Source organism: Schistocerca serialis, chromosome 8 (assembly GCF_023864345.2).
Source record: "Schistocerca serialis cubense isolate TAMUIC-IGC-003099 chromosome 8, iqSchSeri2.2, whole genome shotgun sequence".
Taxonomy (NCBI): domain Eukaryota; kingdom Metazoa; phylum Arthropoda; class Insecta; order Orthoptera; family Acrididae; genus Schistocerca; species Schistocerca serialis.
Genome location: NC_064645.1, coordinates 441,987,649 through 441,996,826, shown reverse-complemented (window position 1 = coordinate 441,996,826; position 9,178 = coordinate 441,987,649).

Genomic DNA, 9,178 nt, shown 5'->3' with positions numbered 1-9,178 from the left:
TTCGTATTTACAGCCATATACAGTGATGCTATAATGGCCTTACGATCACTGATTCCCTATTTGGGTCTGAGTTGGAAGGCTCAGGTCTGTTTGTCACTAGCAGACCTAAGACGTTACCTTCATGAGTCAATGCTCTGATTAACGCTGAAGATAATTTTTGGACAACATATTCAAACCAATCTACCTGTCCCTATTATCCACCCTAATCACCCTAATCACTTGAGTCCCCCAGTCTGGAGCTGGTAAGTTGAACTCTCAGTCTAATACTACAACATGACCACTTTTACTTATTATTGCACTGTGAGGATTGGTATGCTGTCTATGAAATGAAAAGTCTGGATAAAAAGTCAACATATTTCTAGAAAAACTGGTACAGCTCTTTTATAATCACATATTAGATTAAAAGGTAACTTGCATGTGCTCCCAGTCAATATGAGTAACTTGTAACTTGATTATTGTTCTCTGTAGTGACTTAAGTCCAGTATCATCTTTCACATTTTACTACATATGGTCAATAGGGAAAATAAATAAAAGTTTCTAATTACTGTCAGAACTTGTCAGGATCTCTAACTCTGTGCAGCTGTGTCTCGACAATTACTAAGTAAAATATTCCTAAAACCTGCAATATTGGTTACAAGTGCCTCAAGAAAAAAACTGTGGTAGAGCAAAGCAAATAAAACAAATTATGTGCATGTAAACTTTATCTATTTATTTTTTTAACTATATAGCTTTAGACATGTCCCCTATAAGTTTCAGAAACTTATTTCAAATAATAAGCAGAATGACTACAAATGATTGTGGTACACATCATGTACAAACACAACAGATACAGTAAAGAAGAAATGAAGCATTTAGCGACTGTTAGAAATGTAAACAAAATTGCAGTCATCCTGCTTTTTACAGCAGATGATAAGTTGTTTGGCTGTTTTTGATAACACTTCTAATAATGAAGCAAGTATATTTTACGAATAAAAATGTGTGTCAACTGTCTACATTTCAGTTTTTAGATTTTATTCCCTATATGTGTCATAAATAAAATCTAAAAACCAAAATATAGACAGTCGATGTTTTTTTCATAATGTCTGTCTTTTTCTGTCTCTGTGTGCCACATGAAACCATTATGGATTCGTTAAGAACAAATGAAGTGCATCTCTACTGCTGTACTCCTCGCGGAAACTGTTGCACAAATATTTGAAGTCGTTAAATTTCTCCAGAAAATGTCATCAAGTTTCGTCTGCCTTGTACTCAATCGTGTTTGGCATATTTCAATAGCACTGATTGCCATGCACAGTTGGTATGAACTTTTCTCTGGCGGTTGGGATAACAGTGCTACTCATTGCATAATTTGCTGGTTGTAATTGTGGGTGGGGAGAGGGGAGGGAGGAGGGCTGTCGGATCATCAGACTCAGCCAACCCTGTAGAAAGCAAAATTGGTCTACCGGTCGCCTAACAAGCTTGCATACTCACAAATTGTTTGTTGGTTTGCCGATAGAGGCCAATTCACACTGGCTGTCACATCGTGCCACGACTAAACTTTCTACAGTAGACCACATGGGGTCTACCGTCCAATCAAGCCATATGATCATTCACTCATTCTTGCTGCAATGAGTTTCAAGTGGCAGAATTCACATAGGCTGCCAACAGACCAACGCGTTACGCGACGTCCCGTCAAGGTTTCTCGGGAAGAAAGTCTTCACGGCGTCGTCGTCTGCTGACATCGGAAATTAACATATTATTGTCGCGCTCATTGGTTATATGGTAGTTTATTTTGTGCTTTTTATCTTCTTAATTTTTGTTTTGTTATCGTCCACTTGTTTTCGTGGCAAATTGTAAATGTTTCACTGCGATTTGGTATTTTTTCCATTGAGTGTTCCGCCAAAAGCGAGGCCAGAGATTTGAAAGCGAAAAATAATAAAATACAATAACAGAACATAGCTCATGCCCACAATGCATGTAAATAAGAACATAACTTGATGAAAGAGTTTTCATTAAATAACATTTTAAGTGAAAAAGTCAGCTCTAATAAAGGAGAAAAATGCAAGTACTTATGACGTAATTAGTTTCGTAAATGGGAAAAAACATAATGGATAAGTTAAACAGGCTGTATTTATTCTATTACAAACATGGTTTGATATTCTTATGTGAACATATTTCTTCGCTAACAAATAGATGTACGCAGTAAAGTAGGGAACTGTATTTAACATTAGATTAGAGATTAGATTAGATTAATACTTGTTCCATAGATCATGAATACGACACTTCGTAATGATGTGGAACGTGTCATGTTAATAAAAGATATCTGTACAAGATATTACAGTACACAAAATATTGCATGACACTAATGTTTAAGTTGGTTTTTTTTCCTCCCTTAATTTGTAGCTAAAAATTCAGCCAATGAGTAGAAGGAGTTGTCATCTAGAAATTCTTTTAATTTATTTTTAAATGTTGGTTGGCTATCTGTCAGGCTTTTGATGCTGTTTGGTAGGTGACCAAAGACTTTTGTGACAGCATAATTTACCCCTTTCCGTGCCAAAGTCAGATTTAACCCTGTATAGTGAAGATCATCCTTTCTCCTGGTGTTATAGTTATGCACACTGCTATTACTTTTGAACTGAGTTGGATTATTAACAACAAATTTCATAAGTGAATATATGTACTGTGAGGTTACTGTGAGGATCCCTACATCCTTAAATACATGTCTGCAGGATGACCGCAGGTGGGCTCCAGCAATTATTCCTTTTACACGTTTTTGAGCAAAGAATACTTTTCTACTCAACGATGAATTACCCCAGAATATGATGCCATACGAAAGCAGTGAATGAAAGTAGGCATAGTAAGCTAATTTACTGAGATTCTTATCACCAAAATTTGCAATAACCCTAATAGCATACGTAGCTGAACTCAGACATTTCAGCAGACCATCAATGTGTTGCTTCCAGTTTAACCTCTCACCAATGGACACACCTAAAAATTTTGAAAATTCTACCTTAGCTACAGACTTCTGTTCAAAGTCTATATTTATTACTGGAGTTGTGCCATTTACTGTACAGAACTGTATATACTGTGTTTTATCAAAATTTAAAGAGAGTCCGTTTGCTGAGAACCACATAATAATTTTGTGAAAAACATCATTTACAATTACATCACTTAGTTCTTGGTTTTTGGATGTTATTACTATACTTGTATCATCAGCAAAAAGAACTAACTTTACATCTTCATCAATGTGGAATGGTAAGTCATTAATGTAAAGGACCTAAGACCGAACCCTGTGGGACCCTGTACTTGATTGCCCCCCAGTTTGAGGAATCAGCTGTTGTTTTAACATTACATGAACCACTTATTTCAACTTTCTGCATTCTTCCAGTTAAGTATGAATTAAACCATTTGTGCACTGCCCCCCCTCAAACTATAATGATTTAGCTTATCTAAAAGAATTCCATGATTTACACAATCAAAGGCCTTTGAGAGATCACAAAAAATACCAATGGGTGATGTCCGGTTATTCAGAGCATTTAATATTTGATCAGTGAAAGTGTATATAGCATTTTCTGTTGAAAAGCCTTTCTGAAAACCAAACTGACATTTTGTTAGTACTTTATTTTTACAAATATGGGAGGCTACTCTTGAATACATTACTTTCTCAAAAATTTTTGATAGAGCTCTCAGAGGAGAGATTGGGCGATAGTTGTTGACATCCGACGTATCCCCCTTTTTATGCAATGGTTTTACAATGGCATATTTAGGTCTATCGGGGAAAACACCCTGCTCCAAAGAGCTATTGCATACATGGCTGAGAATCCTACTTATCTGTGGGGATCAAGCTTTAAGTACCTTGCTGGAAATGCCATCAATTCCGTAACAGCTTTTACTTTTCAGTGAGTTTATTATTTTACTGATTTCAGAGGGAGAGGTTGGTGGAAATACAGTTGTTTCAAACTGCACAGGTATGGCCACTACTATTAGTAGCCTTGCCTCTTCTAGTGAAGATCTAGATCCTATTTTCTCCAAAACATTTAAAAAATGATTATTGAAAATATTTTCAATTTCTGATTGTTTGTTAGTACACTTGTCATTCAGTTTTATGGCACTAAAGTCTTCCTGTGCTCTTGGTTGCCCTGTTTCCCTTTCAATAATATTCCAAATTGCTTTAATTTTATTATCACAGTTACTGATCTCAGACATGATACACATGCTTCTGGACTTTTTAATAACTTTTCTTAGTACCGCACTATAGTTTTTATAATATTGAATAATTTTGGGGTCAGTACTCCCTCTTGCTGTTAGATACAGTTCTCTTTTATGGTTGCAAGATATTCTTATTCCTTTAGTTAGCCAAGGTTTTTTATATGTTTTCTTGGAATTATGTTTAACTATTTTCTTGGGAAAACAATTTTCAAATACCCTTAAAAATGTATCGCGAAATAAGTTATATTTCAAGTTTGCATCAGGTTCCTTATACACTTCATCCCAGTCTAGCTGCTGTAGGCTTTCCCTAAAGTTTGCAATATTTATATTCTTAGTGGAACACACTGCTTTGAAATTCTGATTTGATATACTGTATGGAGCTATGTCATGTACTGTAACTAGCTGCGCACCATGATCTGAAAGACCATTCTCAACAGGATAAGCATTTATGTCCTTAAACTTATCTTGATCTACAAATTGCACAGATGTATGCACTGAAGCAGAAGCAGTACAAATAAAGTTCATGGGAGAAAAATACCTTTCTATAGGAGTAAGTCGATCACCTAGCTCAAGTATTGAAAGCTTTGCATTGGAAGTTAATGTGCTTCTGCATAAAGACACAAAGAAATACATTATTGTGATAATGGCAGTATAAATATTCTGAATGACACAAGAAGTTTTCATGACATTATGAGGACAGATAGTCTCCAGTTACATGTAAAAAATTCAGTAAGATATACAGAAACATCAACCACTTCATAGTCCATGTTCTCTCAAACATACCTGCAAACAGACAAAAATTTGAAATTGTAAATATTGTTATTGCAGACCGTTTTGGACAAACAACTGAACTGCAAGATGATCTAAAAATGAGAACGTAGTGACTGAGTTTAGACAGACTAAACTTGGAAAGTTGAGTAGGCTAGAAATTTTGCTAAACGCTGAAACATAGGATGATGTTTACAAATCTTTCTGTGATGTTTTAATACAACACATAGACATAGCTTGTCTGAAAATATGCAGAACTATTAGGGGTAAACAAAACAAAATAATTATACACCATAGAAATTGTGAGATGATAGCAGAAGCAAAGGCTATCCACCAAAAAAGTTGAAATACATAATTCTTCTAACGTCTCTAAAACAGACTGGATTTATATAAATGAAAACAGAAAAGATTCATGCGTCTCGAAAGATACAAGTATAATACTGACAAGGAGTGTGGAAGAAATAACAGATTGGTAGACAAATGCGTAGTATTTTCAATCAGCACTACATAGCTATAGTGGACAAACTTCTAAAATGAAACATAACAGTAACAAAGAGTATGGAAAGTTCCAAAAGGATGGCTGAGACTTTATACCTACTCGATATAGATGAATTCGAAGTTTCAAAAATAATTGGAGACTAAAAAATATAGCAGGTCTGGATGGCATCTTAGCAAAAATAGTGAAACACTATGCTAGATATCTTGCAAAGCCTCTGACATTCCTGATAAATTTAACAGAGAAGGAAAGAGTATTTCCAAAATGTCTAAATAGGAGCAATTTAGTGTCAGCATTTAATCAAGGGAAGAAAAAGATATCCAGAAAACTATAGGTCCATTACAATCATAATTGATGTGTCTAAAATAGTAGTAGCAGTGATTAAAGATAGAATTATAAACTTCTTAGAGAAATGAAACATCTTAAATGAAGCACACCATAGGTTTAGAAAGGAGAGATCCACTAAGACTGCACGGCAATCTTCGTAACATACATCACTGAGGTCCTAGATTGTCAAAGAAAAGTATCTAGTGCATTCTAGAAAAACTGGACTGCTACAGTATAAGAGCTAACACTGCAGATATTATAAAATCCTTTGTTGAAAACACACAACAGCATGGCAGTGTGTTGAAATAAAACACAAACCCAGAAATACAGAGAAAAAATGTCTACTCTGATTTTCAGCAGGTAAAGCATATGGAGGCCCAGGGTTCAGGATGAGGACCTCTGCTCTTTACCTTCTACATAAACAATATGCTCACTGCAGTAAATGAAAAAATGATTTTGTTTGCCAGTGACACAACCTTACTAGTATGTAATAACTTAGTGAGCAGACTGAATAATGGTCTTTCAGAGAAAATAATTTATTGGTCAACAGGAAGAAAGTCGCATGGGATTAGCCAAGCGGTCTAAGGGGCTGCAGTCATGGACTGTGCGGCTGGTCACGGCGGAGGTTCGAATCCTCCCTCGGGCATGGGTGTGTGTGTTTGTCCTAGGGATAGTTTAGGTTAAGTAATGTGTAAGCTTAGGGACTGATGACCTTAGCAGTTAAGTCCCATAAGATGTCACACACATTTGAACAGGAAGAAAACAATGTGTATAAAATTTGAAACAAACAGAACTAACAGCTCAGAGGACTTTATTTGGTCTGTAATATGTTTCTGGGATTAGAGATGGACAAATTTCTGACATGGGGAAACCACATTGATAAGATCTGTTCGAAAATAAGTACAAATACATTCTTAATGATAAAAAGTACTATACAATGGACACAGGAACCTTAGTAAAATGTACTATGGTCTAATTTTGTACCGTATTGTGAATGTATACAGCGGATGTGCACATTCAGAGAATTTTAAAACTTCAAAAGAAAGCCATGAGATGCATAACAAAACTAGCACCACAGGCATCCTGCAAAAACAAATTCAAGAATTTAAAATATCAACTGCACCGAGTTTGTACATATTTGATACAATACTTTTTTTAATGGTAAATTGTACAGTGCCTCCAAACAAAGATTTTTAAGGGGGATTTTTCGGGAGCTTAAAAATACAGACTTCATGTTAATAACGAGAAAACGCCAAAGAAAATATTTTGAAGTGCAGGAATTTATGTTAATGGAACTATGACTTTCAATTTACGACATTCACTAGTATTGGATGACGTGAGGCAAGAATTTACCCTTCGGTTTCTAATATCCAACAAAAGTTAAGAATTTCCGGTTTGCGATGCTTTTACTGAAATTTATGATAGACTTAGTGGAAGCTTCCTTTAGCTCGTTGAGGGGTACCGTGGAAGCACGAAAAACAAGCCTCTGTTATATATAGCATGTAGGCAAGGCCGAGAGGAAAGCTGTAAGAGACCAAGAGAACATCTCACATTGTGCAAGTACTGGACAGAAAAGCTGACGCATTCGCGATTATTCTACCTGTAACTGAAAACTTAAAATGTGATTCTGATACAACAAAGTTTGGGACCTACTTTCTGGAGATTACAAGTACTGCTGGGCGTATTGGCACTGACTGCAAGTCACAGTGAGCTCAAACAAGCACAGTGAGAGGAATGTTGGGCCTTATGGTCTACCAGTAAAGCGTGTGCCTGGAAACCGAGCGGTTGCAGAACAGAATCACAGTTGAACCAATTTTCAGTCCATCTTTAAACTAGACTTCACCTCACGATGATGTGTGTGTGTCAGCAAGAATGGCACGTGATTCGGATTCCATGTTAAACTATAGGTCCTCTTTCCCTTCTTTGATAACGGATAGATTAGGGACACACATATCAACGAAGTAGCGTCCCATCAAAAGAGCGGCTATTGAGCCACACGCAATTATCAACTGCAGTGAGAGAATTCACCACTCCTTAAAATATATCTGTATGGAGAAAACCCGCGTAAATCTACTGGATAAAGCCGTATTTGGCCTTATGTCTTTCGTTCAAGACAAAATGTTTCATCAGATTATTATGCTTCTGAAACGCAAACTCAAAAACAAACTGCAGGGCACTTTTCCCACAGATAAATCCAGTGCAACAATGAAAAAAATTTGTTTACTGTGGATGACTGTAGATGGCAAGTATCATCTGCTTCATATGACAAGATAGTGTATTCCATAGGGTGGAGTGGTGCTGCATATTTCTGTGACCTAAGAGAAAACACTTGCATCAACAGATATTTATGGCCATATGTCGATTCCTGTGAAAACTGAACATGTACAGCTATTGGAATAAAATATGAAAACACCACGAGAATTGCATTATTGAACGCAAATACAAATGCAAACCAAGTCTGCGGGTTGCGCTGTACTGCTTGACCACAGACAGTATCTGTGCGATATCCTCAATACGTTGTAAGCGTTAGTCATGGTCAGAACAGTGATCTGCATCGTTTTGAGCGCGTTATGTCGGAGTTAGGTGAATTCGAATGTAGGCAATGGGTTGGTGCTGGCAAGGTGGGTGCTCCATAACCAAGGCAGCCCAATTGTTTTCAGGAGGCACCACATCGAACATTTATACCACATATACAAGGAAAGCGGAAAAATTTCCTCTGCTATAACACAACAGACGAAAGGGTGTGTTGCGTGATTGTGATAGACGGTCATGGAAGAGGATTGTGACGAAAATAAGAAACGACAGCTGCAAAAGGCACTGCAGAACTGAATATCGCACTTGCTGAACTTGTAATCGCCAAAACAATACCAAGGTAATTCCAGAAGCAGAGAATCGCAGGGTGAACTGTGTAATCTTCCTTGTCCTTCCTTCCTCCATCTATTGTTCACATTAATCAATACCCAGTCCAAGTAATTAATAAGCAAATTCTTTTATGAAGATTTAAGAGGCACGAAGATTACAATAAACTTTCAAGTTTTCTTAATGTGTCTTGTTGAGATGGCTCCAGTCCTTTTTGTCTAGGGGTCTGAGTCTTGAAGCTGAAAATCTATCACAAAGTCCTCACATCTCGTCTGAACTGAATAAATTGGAAGATTGTTGCAGTACAATTTTCTATGGAAATATATTTTCCACTGATTCTCTCACATTTTAGTATATCATACAGTATTTCGATTTTCCACATTAACAAAGCCGAAATTACATTGTTCGCACCTGTTATACTAAAATACTTCCGATCACATCGGAGGCAAGCTTATGACTCCCACACTCTGTGGAAATATTATTGCAAAAGGTTTACAGTTTTTCTTAACAAATGAATTCCTACTAGTTTTCGTTATATTATTA